At 34.2% G+C, this 17045-nt stretch overlaps 1 protein-coding gene across 4 annotated transcripts in view; it reads right to left on the reverse strand.

Moving 5' to 3' along the window:
- Positions 1-11421, reverse strand: part of LOC306879626 (forkhead box protein P1-B-like) — a 198780-nt gene extending 187359 nt beyond the window's left edge. For 3 of the 4 annotated variants that reach the window (XM_079432723.1, XM_079432727.1, XM_079432726.1), the window contains exons 1-2: positions 11291-11414; positions 5110-5178 (exon numbers count right to left, since the gene is read on the reverse strand). The gene's annotated coding sequence lies outside the window, so the exon portion shown is untranslated. Of the gene's footprint in view, positions 1-5109; positions 5179-11290 lie in introns of all 4 variants that reach the window. The other variant, XM_079432724.1, reaches the window with a different exon arrangement.
- Positions 11422-17045: the final 5624 nt, after the last annotated feature.

Consider the following 17045-nt stretch of genomic DNA (forward strand, 5'->3'; position numbering starts at 1 on the left):
TATCTCAGTTTAGAAGATTGTTTCCTTATCACGCTGAGCCTGTTAATATGTATTTTGATTGTTTTGTTTGGGTTTATAGTCGATTACAAGCTGCGAAATAATTAAATTCCAAAGGAGAATCCGCAGCATTTACATTTTGATGATTGAGGTTATAAGCACATCCAATTATTACGGTTATTTGTAAGGTGCTAAACAATCATTTTTACTGCCTATTAAAAAAACAACCAAAAAAAACATATCTGGCTTGACTTTTACACACTGACATCTTCCAGTACAGGAGCGACAGACAGATTCAAACCTCCCTCGACTTTTACCTCACTTCACACATACGCTTAGAAAAGTCACGTCTTCCCAAACTGGACCCCTTTCTAGGCAAATTCAGAGTCAGAATTATTATTATTCTACCATTTCTCTTTTTCTAATCGATTTTTAATATAACACCAATGACTAGAAAGCATCTTAACCAACAAAAATATCTCCACCCACATGCGCTCTTTCTTTTGAGAAAACACACTTTTGATAAAGTATTAAAAACAAGATATAAAATTAAGAATTGAAAAGTTGTCTCTCTTTCACTTCATGAGTTGGAATTTGAATGAAATGAAACCGTTTCAAACGGAAAAGGAATTTACTTAATTACAATTGAAAGAAAATCAACTTATGCAATGCATTTAGGGCTGCCACTAATGACTTTTTATTTCGATTAATCTATCGGCTAATTTATCGATTAATCTAAACGATTAATTTCCAATAATAAAAAAATCTACAATTTTGCTATTTATATTAAATATTTTATTAAACTACATTTTATTAAACCAAATGAAATCCAAATGTCTATGAAATCCTTTTTTTAAAGCAAAAGTAAAGTGCAACAGAGTGCAAGAAGCAAGTGTCCATCTCATAGTCCAAATCACTGAAATCAAAGTTCAGTATTATAGTGTGAGAATGACAACATATCCACGTGTTATAGTCTACTACTAATAAAATTACAATCAAAAAACACTTTTTAAAGTAGTATTTACCAGGAATATTATTTACCAGAATTTATTTGAGAAAAATTTAAATGTGCAGTATATCTGAAAATATATAAAAAAATATATTATACCATTAAAATGGAATCCAGAAAGTAATGGAAAACAGAATTTGGTAAAGATAAAACTGTAAAACTCAAATTAATTAGACAGGCTTTTTGATTAATATCATTTAATTTAACCATTAAAACAGAGTATAGAAAAATGAAAAAAACTGAATTTGGAAATAAAACTGATTTCATAGGGCCTTATAATTATAATTATTATTTTTTTTGTGGTAAGAAAAATAGATGTAAGTGAACAATAGCCTTTAAAATTACTTAAAATACATATAAAATAGCAATGAGGAAATAATTAGTTCAAATAAAGTATCAAAAGCAAGAAATCATATGGTTTTATTGAACAAAACTGTTAAAATACATAATGTATTATAAACAATAGAGCTAATGTACATTACGCATAACAACAAAGGCCTGCAGGGGCGCCAACGGCCTGACGATTGTTTTTACACATTACTGCGCGATCTAATACTTGATTAATATTGACCAAGCACCATTTCATTCAAATATCCACTTAACCTTTAATATTTGACCATTTCTTTAGGACAGAATCGCTATAGCCACTGTAATTAAATGAATATGTGGACATCAAAACGTGTAAACTCAGAGTAAGGGTTTGAGCTTTTATTTTGAAACCGCAATGTATTCTCCTGTGTTTGCGTAAGTTTATAAATGATTTACCTTGCAAATCTGATGACATGGCGCACGTTGCGTTCCCAGATGAACGTTATAATAAACCCAAACTCACAACATGCAGAGATGGAGTTTGAGATGCTCCACACATGTAAATGATAACAGTTTCTGTGGAACTACCGTGAACGGAGCTGCTGTGTGACGCACATACGTAACCTCCGCGCATGTAAATAATTAAAGTGCATATACTGTATTAGAACTGCATCGCATGTAATTATTTAATTCATAACGTTTGTGAATTCACAATTATGATTAATTATGATTTTTAAATGGGTTTAATATATCATGCAGCCTTGGAAAACAGTCTAATAATGTGGATTCTTGTCCGTGAAATGCGCTACGTCTGGTATTCCAGTACTTCCGGTAGCAAAATGAAGTCGACGATTAAAAAAAATTGAATAGTCGACTAAAAATCTACGAATCGCGACAGCCCTAAAATGCATTCCACAAAATGGAGCATTCCTAACCCTATTTAAATGTTGAAATATATAAATACAAATCAATCTATCAATCTATCTGAAAATTTAAATTGCAATTCTGCATTGTTTGCAGTTCAAATTAGTTTAAAATTAAGAATCCTTAAAATCAGAAACGCATTCTCAATTCAATTCTGAACTGTACATAATATTGGCATCTATGGGATCTAAAAGCAACCAAAACGTTCTGTTTGTTACACTATAATATTACAAAATAACAGATTGCCAAAAAAAAAAAAAAAAAAAACTGTAGCTTGCAGCTTCTTATGGGGTGAGCATATGTTTAATAAAAAGCATGCAAAATGAAAACAAGGTATTTGGTTTGTTGTAAGCTGAGCTTGAATTGTGAAGGTTTCGGGGCTATGGATTGTTTACTTAAGTCTTGGCAGCAGAAAATCATCTCCACATTATCCTGCTCCTGCTGTCGGCCCTGGGCAGCATCGATTGCAGCTGTAGCACGTTACGGAGATGCAGAGGACACAGTTCACTTAAGCCAGGGCGCACGCTTGTAAGTTTTGCCACAATTTTGCTGTTGAAACAAATTTCAAGAATCATAAGAGATTGCTTATGAAGTCATAGAGCAAAATTTCTGACACTAACAATTTTTTGACATTGCCAATAATATTGCTGTACTGTTTCAATGTTGTCAATAAGAATGTCAAAACGTTATGTAGAATGGCCAGTCAAAACTGTCAACGGTGACCAAAGTCTGCAAAGACGTATATTGAAAAGCCATGGCCATTACGAAAGTTTCACTCAATTCATTTTGTTTCATCTCACAAGCTGCACAGCCACAGTGTGGCCCACCTACATGCCATGACGTGTGGCAGATAATAAAAGAGGTTGGGTTGAAAGGTGAAAGTGAGAAAAGGATGGACAAAGCAAAAAGAGAGCAAAAGAAAAAAAAAGAAATAAATAGTATCAAAAGGGGATGCAGAGAGCTTGAGGGAGTGAAAAGAGATAGAAAACACCACACCTGTCTTCCACACCTCCTAAAAATAGAATGGTGTTCAAAAAGACCATAAAGCGAGAGAGAGGGGTGAAAAACCACTTATCCTAGTACCCGCTGGACTATCCCATTACCACGAGAGCCCAACTACAGACATTTCCCTTTACCACGAAGCATGCAGAGGCACTTGGAAGTGATGTACTCGCAAAAGGAAGTGAGCGGAGGAAGCGAGCATCTCCTCTTTTTACCTCTCTCCCCTCCGCCCTCATTAACTGGGCTCCTTTCCAATTCATTTAGGAAGCCCCGAGAGCCTGCCTTCCCCTGGAATTTACCGAAACGACACAACATTAGCAGATTTGCATATGCAAAACGGGTCAAGCAACAGGCACTCGCTGCTCAATTGACCTATTGCTTGTTGTGGCAAGCCGAGTTATTCCCGCGGAACAATTCTGTAACCAAGTGGGCGTCATGCGAGTGCCATCTGGGTAACACTTATTTAAGGCTGGCAGAAGTCCCGTGGCAGCCCGCCTGGCGAGGAGGAGGAAAGGGGGAATAAATTGCATCATTTACTTGACATCCATTTGCCGTCGTGCCCGTTTAAAACCCATGACTAAATAATTTGGTTATTTGACTGCCAGTTACCACTGTCATCCAAATTGTGCAGTGCACGCAACACACGGCAAGACTGTCAAACACACTGATAAAGGACAAGCCTGTGATGTTTAACCATGAGAAAACGCATCTCTGTAAGCATATTTACAACCGGCAATCTATTTTAACTAAAGACTCCTTCCAGAATGGTCCTATGTTACAATTATGACAACTAACTCATTTTTATCCAAGCAAGCGGTTCAGAAATTGAAAAGTACACAAGATTGGGATTGTAGAAAACAACACGGACTGGAATGCCAAACTTAAGGATGCAAATGATAGGAGACGCAGAATAAACAATGAACAGAATGGAACAGTAATTCTTAAGCTTTATAACTTAGATCTTGTCTCTTTAGATGCTTCAATTCACTTGGTTGCATTTGGATTTGAATGTTGAAATTCTACTCCATTTTTGCTGCTTCCTCCACATTTAACTTTTAAAAGTTATGTTGATTGTTTTGAGTGTTTTTAATGCAAAACTGTGGTGACTAAACCAACATGGGTTTTTAATAGCTGATATGACCGACTGCCCATATAATAACAATACAGGCCTTTCATGTTATAGAGAATTATCAAAGATTATCGTCCAATGCTGATGAGTTCAAAATATATACAAGTATGGGCTGATATTTCATTGGCTACCAAAAAAAATACCAAGCTCATTTGGACTACAAAGTTTTTTCCTGTATTTGTGATATCACAAAAATAAATCCCGCCTACGGAAATTCTAATGTTTGGCAGGTGGGGAGCTGTTGTTGACATCCTATCTAAAATGCGATTTAGCCAAAAAAACAAATAAACAATAACGTTACTACTTTAATATGTCTTGCAATATCCGTGCATGCAAAGGTTCTGGGCAATCCTCTTGTTCAATATTCTGAAGGTCAAATGATATAGCAATATTGAGAACTTGCTGCTTTGGCAAGGGGCGGGGCAGTACTGAAACGCCGTCTAAGCTGTTCGCCAAATCACAACGCACTAGGACAGCTAACCAATCACAACACATTTAGTTTTTTGGAAGGCGGGCTCATCAAACCCGGAACTAATCGAGCCGTTTGTGCCAGGCTGGGGAGAAAGGTATTGTAATAACGTAAATTATGTGAAAAATAATGCGATTTTCGAACCACCAAGCATGAGAACATGTTCTAGTACATCCCCCAAAACAAAATCAAGACTTTGTAAAAGGGCATAATAGGACCCCTTTAAATGTAAAAAGCTAGTGCAGAAGGAAAAGGTATGAAGTTCCTTACTGTATCAAGAGGTAAATGACAGGTGATCGTAGGCTGTACGCATAAATCCCTTTAGTCTTGTTGAAGTGCCTGAAATCACAAATAAGCAAATGGAAACAGTCAGTGTGTCAGGTCTTATGGATATGAATTTTTTGTGACTTTACTATAACTTAAGGAACAAAGAAATAGCTTTCATGAAAGAAGTTTCATGACATTTTATTTTGAATATGCATCTATTTTTCATGAATCAAAGTTTAATTTGCTGTAACCATTACACTGACTACATCATAGAAAAAAAATGTATACCAATAAACTGCAAGCGATAAACCCTCCTGAAAGGATCCATTCAATCAATGTAAACAATTGCACATCAAGTACACAGAAATACACTCAAAATTCCCATCTCGCCGCTCTATAATATTAAATCAAAAGATTGATTCTCTCATTTTCAAACTTTGAAGTTCACTCGGCAACGGCCAGTTGATCAATCCACGCCTCAGATGATCGTCCATTATGCTCATTCATAACATCAAAATGCTTTTAGAGAAATATCCAGTAATCCCCAAGTACATTTCTCAGGCCTCTTTCTCAACACTCACAAAGCTTTGCTATGCACTAGGAAAAACAAAGAACCAACAAATGGTGCTTTATTGTTACAGTATAGTATTTTTTTTAGAACTTGGATAATCACCACCTGTTTGACTAAGTATGTTTAAAGAGTAAAGACAGCGCTTGGATTTTTGTCAGGAACTTTCTGGACCTAAAATAATGTTGTCATGGTATTTCCGTAAACATTTCAGTTTGCCTGGGTAAACTGGTGCACAAAGAGCAAAACCACCTGTATGGCAACTCCTGACGCGCTGTTATATCCAGAAGTACAAAACTCAAGACGTTTTCCAGCCTTGAGAGTGTGTCAAGCTCAGACTGGGCTGCGTCCAAGAGCTGTGAGGAGCATCTTTTAAACAGCTTCTTGAAGTGAGGTGACAATGACTCAAACCGATTCACTTTCAGTTGCTTTCTCAAAGCAGCAAGCAAAAAAAGGCTGTACGTGTGAGCTTTCATGTGAATGAGGCAGGTTCGCTACCGAGTTCAGCGTTTAAGATAATTACCGTGCTTTCATAATGATCCATCCGATAAGGCCTTACATATATCAAATAAACAAGCAACAACACATCAATTAAGACCACCCGAATTGCTTCGAAGTTCAAACCAGCAAATAGGCCACATTTTGGTTAAACACACATACAGATGTAAACAGAAGATCAAAGAAAAGTTCCATCGTTTTTTCGCCTTTGAATTCATTTGAACATTCAATTGGAAAAAAAGAAACCTTCTCACAAAACTAATTAACATGCATGCTATGATAAGGTAATTAGTACTCGAGCTGGTTTCCTGATTAAACATACTCTAATTGAGAGCATGCTGCTATTGAGAGGGAGGAAAAACTCTATTCCCTTGGAGGGCACTTAAACGATGTCCCTTTCACAAACAAGTAAGCAGAGACAAAACGACTCCAAGACTGGGACAAAATGCACATTAATTACCAGTCAACAATATTGGCAACTACTCTATCCTTTCTCATGCATGTTTCTCCACCATATACAATGCTTCTTAAAGAATATTTTCAACACAGTGTTCAGAACTTGTTACTCTGATGGTAAGTGTTGAAGAATAAGTAAATAAAATAATAATAAGTAAAACATTGTATTTAGTCTGGAAATCAAAAGTTTGGAATAATTAATATTTTTTAATGTTTTTGAAAAAAGGTTTCTTATGCTCACCAATGCTGCATTTATTTGGTCAAATATACTATAGGAACAGTAATATGTTAGAAATTAAAATAACTTTTTTCCATTTAAAGATATTTTAAAATTTATTCCTTTCATGGAAAGGCTGAATTTTCAGCAGCAATAGTTTCAGGAAACATTCTAGCATGCTGATTTGCTGCTCAAGAAACCTTTATATATGTGAATATATAAAACATAAAAATCACATAAAAATCTAAATGTATATTTTGTAACATAACTAATTAAACATAACATATATAATTACATATATATACACATATAACATATATAGTTAGCAACACTATATAATTTTTAGCAACAATATTTCTGAGTACCAAAGAGGTTACAATGACTAAATTCTGAACTGACTCTGGTGTGAAGGTCTCCATAGCCAGCCAAGTTCGTAATTTAAATGCTAAGGTGATGTTACATTAGCTGAAGTAATTTTATAAACATTTTCAAACTGACAGTCTTAAAATAGTACAAAATGTTTCAAACATAAAAGTGAGACTATGAATCGATATTTAATGAAGTCATATAAGCTGCAATTTCCAGATATAAATGCTATATAAGTTCTTGAATAAATACATAAATTGACTGATTGATTGGAGGTCAGAATTTGAGTTACTGGGTCAGCTGGTCCAGCAGAAAATAAGTGTTGCTATTGAGCCCTGCCTCTTGCATTTTACAGTACATGAGAAATCACACAAGAAAAGAAAACTACTGTATGGAGTTATTGCATGCTTTTCCGGCTGTTTCTTTTGAACTGAATTACCAATACCAATGCCAATTTTTACAAAGAAAAAAAATGCTGGGAATAATGTTTGCAGATTATGCATGACATAGGTCTACAAATGCAGCGATTAGAATTCCTGGAAAGTACAGCCTCCTATTGCTTAAGGATTTGCTGTAAAATTCAGGAATCCAGGCATTGGCTGCTGCTCTTCGGTTCTTTGGGGCTAGATCAGTGAGAAACTGATCCAACGAGCTGATCCCAGCTCAGCTGTCAACTTCACAGCTGGCATAAAGGGACTTGTGAGTATCACACCATTTCAACATTTAATCCAGCCTCTAATCCAATCTATTTGGATTTACAATCCAATAAAAAAATGACATCCAGGATGACTGGCTATAAATCAACAATTTCAATGGTAACAAAGCAGTGAGCTCTTACTGTACAGAAAGCCTTGATCACTAAAACATTTCGGTCTCTTTTCAGTAAATTTTAGTACACTGTTTTGAATAGACATACACTGCCAGTCAAACACACTTGAATTAATTAAAATTTTTATCATGATCTTAACAATACTTCATCTAAAGGCTCACACTTAAATGACTGAAATTAGTTTTGCAGCTAAACAGAAATTGTTACACATAAAAGTAAATGCATTTTTAATAAATTAGCAGACAGTGGAGGAAAAGAAGCAGTCAAATCTCCAGGATTAAAAGAAAAACCTTTATTTTGTTTAAAAAACATCTTAATTGGAATCTAAACAAAGGGTGGTAACTTTGAATATAAATTAACATTTTTGGACATTACAATCCAATACTTCCATTAGTGTTTTTAATAGTTTTGAAGATTTCACTTTTATTCTAAAATGTGAATGAATGAATCCAAACTTGCGACTGGAAGTGTATAAATAAATAACTAATAAACATGTGCCCAAACCTTTGACTATAGTTAATTAAATAATTCATAAATGCATGTTTCTAAACTTTTGACTAGTAGTGTATAAATAAATAAATGCATAATTTATAAATAGATGTGTCCAAACTTTTGACTTGTACTGTATAATATAATTATATAATTATATAATAATAATTATAAAGTGGCACATTCTTTGTCAATTTAATTTCAGTTTACATCCATCTACACATTCGTAGTAAAAAGAACATTCTGTTTAAATTAACTGGGTGAGAGATATTTAAAAAATAATAAGTGACAACTTCCAGTCAACTTGTATAATTTTCAACTGCATTCAAGTTCGCAAAATGATCGAGTACTTGGGTTGGTGTGACAAACAAGCTATAATAAACAACGTACTGCTGCACACTGACAGCGTCCAGTGTTGCCATAGAAACAAGAAGCTGGCTGCATCCTCAACCTAAGCCATCCAGCATCTGGCCAGTGGCCTGCCTTTCCAGCCAGGAAACCCATCATGAAAGCCATTCGGTAAAGAGGGACAACAGCTGCCTGAACACACAGCAAGACACGGGACGCAGCAACCTCTCTCCCACGTTATGTTCCAGACATCACAACTTCATGTATTATTCGGCAGGCTGTCTATAACCTCTACAATTCTCAGATTACAGTTCATTTAAGTGCACTTTACCTCAGTGAATTAACATGTTAATAACCTTTCTGTGCCATAACCACCGCACACATCTGAGTCATCAAGCGCTTTTGCACGATTGCGAGTAAATCTGAAAATACCACTTCTAGAATGTAAAATTTGCACGCTTTTCCTGTAATACCCTGACGAAGTAATATTTTGCACAAATCTATTTTTGGAAACTCTATATGAAAAAATACAGAATTGAGATGCAAGGGTTGATTTTTCACAACAGGTAGTTGGTGAGCACAGTAGTGAAGTAACATGAGAAATAATAACCCAGGCTCTCCTGCCACTGAGCACCAAGGCCGAAGAGTTGCAAAGAAAAGTTCAGCCAGTGCTTTTAATCCTGGGTCATTCTGCATTTGCAGAGGTCCATTTCTGCATAAGTGAGCACACAAACTCCAGTGCCTGTTCAAACAGTGTCTTTCTCTCTCTCCCACCCTCCTTCTCTTTGCCTCTCCCTCTCAGGCAGCTCATGACAACGGCCCAGCAGCAGCACTGTTTGATCTCCAGTGTTTTCCTTAATCTAGGTTGTCAAGGTTCGCTTGTTGGAGGCTGTTTACTTTACTTCTCCTACAAAAAAAAAGTAGTTTTTTTTAAGTCTTCTCCTTCCCTCAGACAATGACTAATCCAAAGAACTGAGCCGTACCAACGCTGGGTGTTAAAGCTGCTGCTGCTTCCTATTTTAAAGTGTTTAAAAGTTACATTTAAGTGAATCAATAAGAAAAAAATGATAATGATAAATATCACATTTAATGATTAGTAATTTATAATGTACACCCATAGTATACATTCACACACAAATGCAAAAAGCAACATTTATTGTACCTTGCCATTTTCAAAAAAAAAAAAAAAAACTAAAAAAAAAAAACTATGGATCCATTTTGTGTGTGTATGCAAATTTATATGAGAAGTATATGAAGTACAACATTTAAAAAAAAAAATGTATCTATGGCTACTGTAACTGACTTTTTTTTTCTCTTTTTTTGGTAAATGTTAAAAACAACCAAATATAAAAACATAAAAAATATTTATATACATTTAAAAAGAGAGATGAACAATAGTGGGACCAAACATAGTAGCCTATTATGTGAAGAGTACTTCAGGTTAATTATAAATAAATCTAAACTCTTAAAAGTTCAACTGACATTAAGAAAAGTGCTACTTTTATTCTGATTAAGTGCACAAGGACTGCATGCAGTTTAAAAGCGTCTTTCCTCCAATTTTAGTAGGCTAACTTTTGCTCGACTTTTATTATTGTATTTTTAGTAAATGTGTTTATCCACTTGTTATGCATCTCAAACTCCGAAAGTACAAGCGGTTAAGGCGCATTTAACTGACACTTGTTACAACATAATCATGAACTGCACTTGGGCTGTCTCTCAAACCCTTAGACATGACAGCATTTATGGAATGGACAGGCGCGTTCGAAGGTTCGATATCTATATGATGCTCAAAAATGCTGTCTAGCTAGGCAGCTCACTAGGTTTTGAAACACAGCCTGCTTTTGCTGAAGTAACACTTTAATTCTGAAAGCTTCTCTCAGCTCCATAACCCCAACCGGATGATAGACTGCACTGAACTTTTTTAATGCACGGAATAATTGTTGCGATATTCTGAACAGTTTTCGTACGCGTTATTAATGTTATATTTAATTCCAAACGAACAGATGCACCAGTAGAAGTTGTTGTTTTTGTGGTTTAGGGAACACGTGGGGAAAAGTCCCCTATACAACACTGTATCACCGAAAGAAATCTCGGCTCGCAAACTTTTACGCTATCGATAACGAACGCACAGAGATTTCAGTACATCGTTTTTACGCATATTTAGAGATACAATGTTGTTTCCACAAACAAAAACATCGTAACAACTTGCTAGCCAAACAGCTAACTTCTGAAAAGTACATGAAGAAAATAGAATTCATCCCCCGGACAGCAGTTATTAGACACGCGAGCAATAATGCTGTTTGTTAATTTGCTTATTACGCCGTTAAAAACTATAAGCCAACAATTAGATAACAAAGACAAACTGTCCATGTGCCCTAAAATGTTGCAGAATGCTGGAAGTGAATGAACTTACCGGGGTTTGACAGATACGCGATAAACACGGAAATTTGTGCGCGATAACAAATTCAACTCTTCACGCGACCTTGTATACCGTGAGCGCGTGCTATTAAACGCACTGTAAATAACCAACAAATATATCACTCCGCCAGCGGTACTAACTTCAGCTGCAAACACTGTACTGGGAGCAACGCCGCCGTTTCGAGCCCGGTTTACGCCGCCTTTCTCCACGGAGCTGCTTCGGATGATATTACACTTTATTGCGCCTTGCACACGCAAAAAAAGAGAGAGAATCGCGGATTTGGATGTTGTTATTTTTGTGTGTTCTACGTCCGTGACGTCACATCCACCTGCTGGGTAAACAACATTCACGCAGATCTTTGCGCTGCAAAACAAAAGTGTTAAAAAGTCACAGATGCATAAGTTAGCTTAGAGATAGGAGATTCTTTTTATGCCAGGCGACGTAATTTTGACTCATTCCATTGCTAGTTAGTTTGGTAAGTCTACGTACAGAATTTCTTTTTTCCCAAGAAAATGTCCAAAGAAGCAAGATAAGGTGGGGGTGAAAGTTCAGGAGAAGGACAACCCATAAAAAAGGAAGTGCAGTTAGTGTGGGAATTTTAATAGTAGTCGAAATATCAGCATAAAAAGTGAAAGTCCAGTAACCACTCAGTGGTTATAACCAGATTTAGGCTTAACTAAATTCACATAATATCATAGTGGTTATACTCTGTATAATTGTGTATGTGACAAATAAAAATCTTGAATCTTGAATCTAGTGTAGGCTATTACCATATTCACTTAACTTCCTTTGGCCTAATAAATAAGGGTAGTTGATGCATGTAAATATCAAGATTTTTCATTACATGTAAAATCTTGTATAATGTTTAAGGGGAAGTGTGTGTGTGTGTGTGATTTAACAGATTTTTTTTCTCATGGATAGATAGACAGATAGATAGATCTAAATGAGCTGTTTCTCATTAAATGAACTGATGTGATAAATGTCTCGGTTAAAAAATAAGTCATAAAAGCAGCATTCATAATAATTATAGAATATTTTAACAAAATGCTGTTTAAAACAGCATGTTACACCCAACTTCCCAAAAGTATTTAATATCAGCTAGCCACATATACTGTATATATATACTGTACATGTATATGTATAGTATGTCATGTCACTTTTATATTTATATATATATTATATATATATTTATTTATATACATATTATATATATATATATATATATATATATATAAATATATGTGTGTGTGTGTGTGTGTGTGTGTATATATATATATAAATACATAATTAGATTATGTTTTTAAAACTAAACAAAATAATAAGAAGAAAAGGAAAAAGAGAGCATAATTATTGGTCGGGTCAATAAGATGGTTACTGTGTGAGCATTAATCTCAGATCTTGGAGTAAGGGACAGTTTGGCTGTCCTTGATCAAGGACTGAAATACACAGTTCACGTAATTGTGAAAGACGGTGCATCTCAATAGGCCCAAGTTGATGTGTTTCACGGAAATAGAGCGCCACCCTCTGGACTATTGTGTCTCCTGCAGACATGTGGAGCTGATTTTTTTTTTTATTTTGTCATGAAATAAATTCAATACATAAAAACAAGTCTGCTAAAAATGGTTGCTAAAGATAAACAAATTAATAGTTATAGTGAAAGTAATAATAGTTGATTTAAGCTAATTAACTAAAAATAATTATAATGATCAAATATTTGTATAAAAGTAAAAAAAAAAAAAGTAGTAAAAAAAAAAAATCATCCAGTGAATTATGTATTAATTCTAAAATGTGCTGTGATTGTCTCCTTAGCACCCAGACCAATAAATTAATAAATAAATAAAACACTTCAACCACCTGAAATACCAGCTAGAATACAGAAATGTGTTAACATAGACTTAAAAATAACAAAATGTACACATATGTGCAGTTAAGGTGCCCTGGCTTAATTCACACTAGTCCTTCTCAGATATGTTTTAGAATATTTTTATTAAACTAATTGTTGCAATAACATTTTTGGTAATCTTATAAATCTTCTAGAGGAAAAAAAAAAAAAAACAAGTTTTGACATTTGCACAAGGAGAGGCATTGCAATGCTTTTGTCCCAGGACACATTGCTAACAGTATGAAATCTAATGTCAAGGGGCGGCACTGGCCTATATTCTTATCCAGAAAAACTGCACGCCTGCAGGCATGAGACGGATACATCAATCAAAAACACACCCTTCATGGAGATATACTCCATTTTTGACTTATTTTTCTACTTTGTGTCCACTGCCACTAACCAAGAATACTTTCAAGAAAGTGATGGACTTCTATTGAAATATATAAAAGCAACATTAAAAACCTTATTAAGATAATACATATTTTAAAAGAGGTCAAAGTGTCTATGACACATTTTTTATCCGAACAATTTTGGTCAATTTGGTTAAATACATCAGTATTTTGTTTATAAAAAATTATTACCTGTATATAAATACAGTCTGTCATTAATTTACATTCATTATTTCTGGTGATACTATACAGTATACCATAACACACAGATAACACTTTTATCATCTGTCTATGCAATTTTAATGTCAGGTTTTAAAGAGAAATTGTCTGTGTGAATTTAGTCATTGTTCTAAAATTAGATGATAATGAATAGATCATATAATATTCCCCTTGAGGTCAAAAGGTCACCACTGTTATAAAAAAAACTCAACTCATCAGTTATTGGCTGAAGAACTTTAATACAATATAAAGTCTCCAGGAAAATCTGAGCCATTTGTGCAATATAGTTTGTTTCTCAAAAGGAAATTTGGATTGTGTTGACATCACGTAGATGTTGCTCGACTGATGCTCTATGGATTTGGTCTTGTTGTGATAAAGTGGCACTCTAAAAAAATTAATTGAAGATTACTATTCGTTATGTAACATCTTCTCAATACGCACTCATGCTCAAAAAGGGAGTAATTAGAGTTGTGTTAATTAGGTAATTAAGCAAATGAAACGAGACGACTCTGTTCTTCTTAAGGCTGGCTTGAAAGCGATATCTGTCCCTGTGGCTCAAATCGCAATTGAGACACAAAGGAACAATAGCTGATATTTGCCTATTGTATAAAAAACAAAGAGCTTTTTATCTCATTCTGTCATGACACAGGTGGAACAATTTCATATATTTTCACTACTGACCTTTGAAAAATATGATGACTTTTTTATTATTTATACTTAATAATAATGCAGCGCACAAAAGGGCATCCCTGTTAGCATACTAAGCAAGTTCAATGAAATATAACAACAAATATAACCAACAATACTCCTAAGATACTATGAAAATCCAATGGAAAGTATTACTTATAATCATTTTGCCATTTAAAAGAGTAGATCTTTAATAGCTTACCTCAGTATGAGAATTATCATGTAACACTGAAGAGAAGACCAGAAACAAACAACATTTTAGGTTAAAATATATATGCATATATAAGGGAAAGTGTGTAGTTATACTGTAGCCCGTCATCTACCTATTTGTTTGTTTGTTTGTTTATTTATGTATTTATTTGAGTGAGTGAGTGAGTGATTAAATATAGCATGTCACACTGCTGTAACTGTTATGATAGTTGTGTGGATTACCCCAAATAGTGGTTACGTTCCTTCCGACATTGACCACCAGGTGGAGCCAAATGTCATCTATCTATCTATCTATCTATCTATCTATCTATCTATCTATCTATCTATCTATCTATCTATCTATCTATCTATCTATCTATCTATCTATCTATCTATCTATCTATCTATCTATCTATCTATCTATATTGTTGCTCTGAACTAATTTAAATATGCAGATAGTATTTAAACTATTGTATCTCAAAACTTTTCAGCATTTTTTCATGTTTTATGCAACATTTATAATATACAATACTTTAGTGATTTTATAAAGTTAAATCTTTTAATAATCAGTTTTATTAAGACTAGGAAATGTTATAAAGAATAAACTGAGAATTACCTTATGTATGTTTTGGAGCTATCGCAATGGTCTTGGAGTCTCTCAAACCCCAAACAAAATATAAGTGTTAATGCAAAGAGCCTACTGTGAACTAATCTGACCTAACTTAAACACAAAATCACAAAGTTTTATTTCAAGGCAAAATAAATAAATACATACATACATACAAGTCATGCTGTATGTGAATCAGAAAGCATAGGTTATTAGGTTATCATTGCTATGCAATATAAATTAATTCAACATTTGCAATTAACAGGCACATTATATATCTAATATTACAGTGCCCTAAAAGCACACTTTAGCCACAATTATTAAATGAATTTCATTGTATTGCATTAGATGAAAATTTACACCAACTGGCATCTGCAAACAAGTTTTTCTCAGATCTAACCTCCCTACAGAGTTTATTTATTTGTTTGTTTTTTTAAAGAATGGTGAATTTTAGTGAATGCATGACTATGAAAATGCACTGCACATTTAATTCATAATTAACATTCTACTGACTGGTACCACCAACCGTTTGTTTGATTTGTTCTGCTAAATGTAGTGCTACATAATCTACATAATCTTTATTATTATTATTATTATTAATATTTAGTCATTTAGCAGACGCTTTTATCCAAAGCGACTTACAAATGAGGACAACAGAAGCAATAAATTGTAGTATTAAAACAACTAAAAACAGATCCAAAACTAAAAGCTAAAACTTTATAAATACTGCCTATACACATTTTAAAAATAAAGAAATTAAATAAAAGTGACAAATGCATACAACAAAATGTCTAAACTTAAGATTTAAATGAAAAAAATAAAAATAAAATAAAAAATAAAGCTAAAAACAATTCAAAATATTAAAGAACAAAAGGTATAAGAGTATAATAGTGATTCTAACACAACACTAAGCCAAACACACACACAAAAAACAGTATATATATGTATATGTACAACCACACACACATACATACATACATATATATATATACACATTTATAAATTCAATATATATATATATATATATATATATATAATTTCATTTCCATTTAGTTTGTTGAAGTATTAAATAAACTCAAATTAAATAAAACTAAAAATTAATAAAAGACCTATACAGACATAATAAATTCCGACATTATTTAACTAAAATTAAAATAGATAACAAATACAAATCACGACAGTATAGTTTATCAGTAATCCTAAGAAATAACACTGCCAAACACATGTGCTAAAAACAACAACTTAAGTGAAGTGACATACAGCCAAGTATGGTGACCCATACTCGGAATGCATTTAACCCATCCAACGTGCACACACACAGCAGTGAACACACACACACCATGAACACACACCCGGCGCAGTGGGCAGCCATTTATGCTGAGGCTGCCCGGGGAGCAGTTGGGGGTTCGGTGCCTTGCTCAAGGGCACCTCAGTCGTGGTATTGAGGGTGGAGAGAGCGCTGGACATTCACTCCCCCCAACTACAATTCCTGCCGGCCCGAGACTCGAACCCGCAACCTTTGGATTACGAGTCATACTCTCTAACCATTAGGTCACGACTTCCCCTACTTAATTACACGACTTCCGCTTACTTAATTACACATAGTAAGAAATGGTTATAAAAACTGAAACAGAAGTGAAATAAGTAGTAGGATTATAATGATTTTAAACTGTTTCAAATAAGAACACAGAACAAAACACTGTTTATTAAGAACTTCTTTTGAGATAGCTGTTGAATTGCAAGGGTCCAAACCAGTGTTGAAGGACCACTCATTCA

The sequence above is a fragment of the Barbus barbus genome, assembly GCF_936440315.1.
Source record: "Barbus barbus genome assembly, chromosome: 13".
NCBI lineage: Eukaryota > Metazoa > Chordata > Actinopteri > Cypriniformes > Cyprinidae > Barbus > Barbus barbus.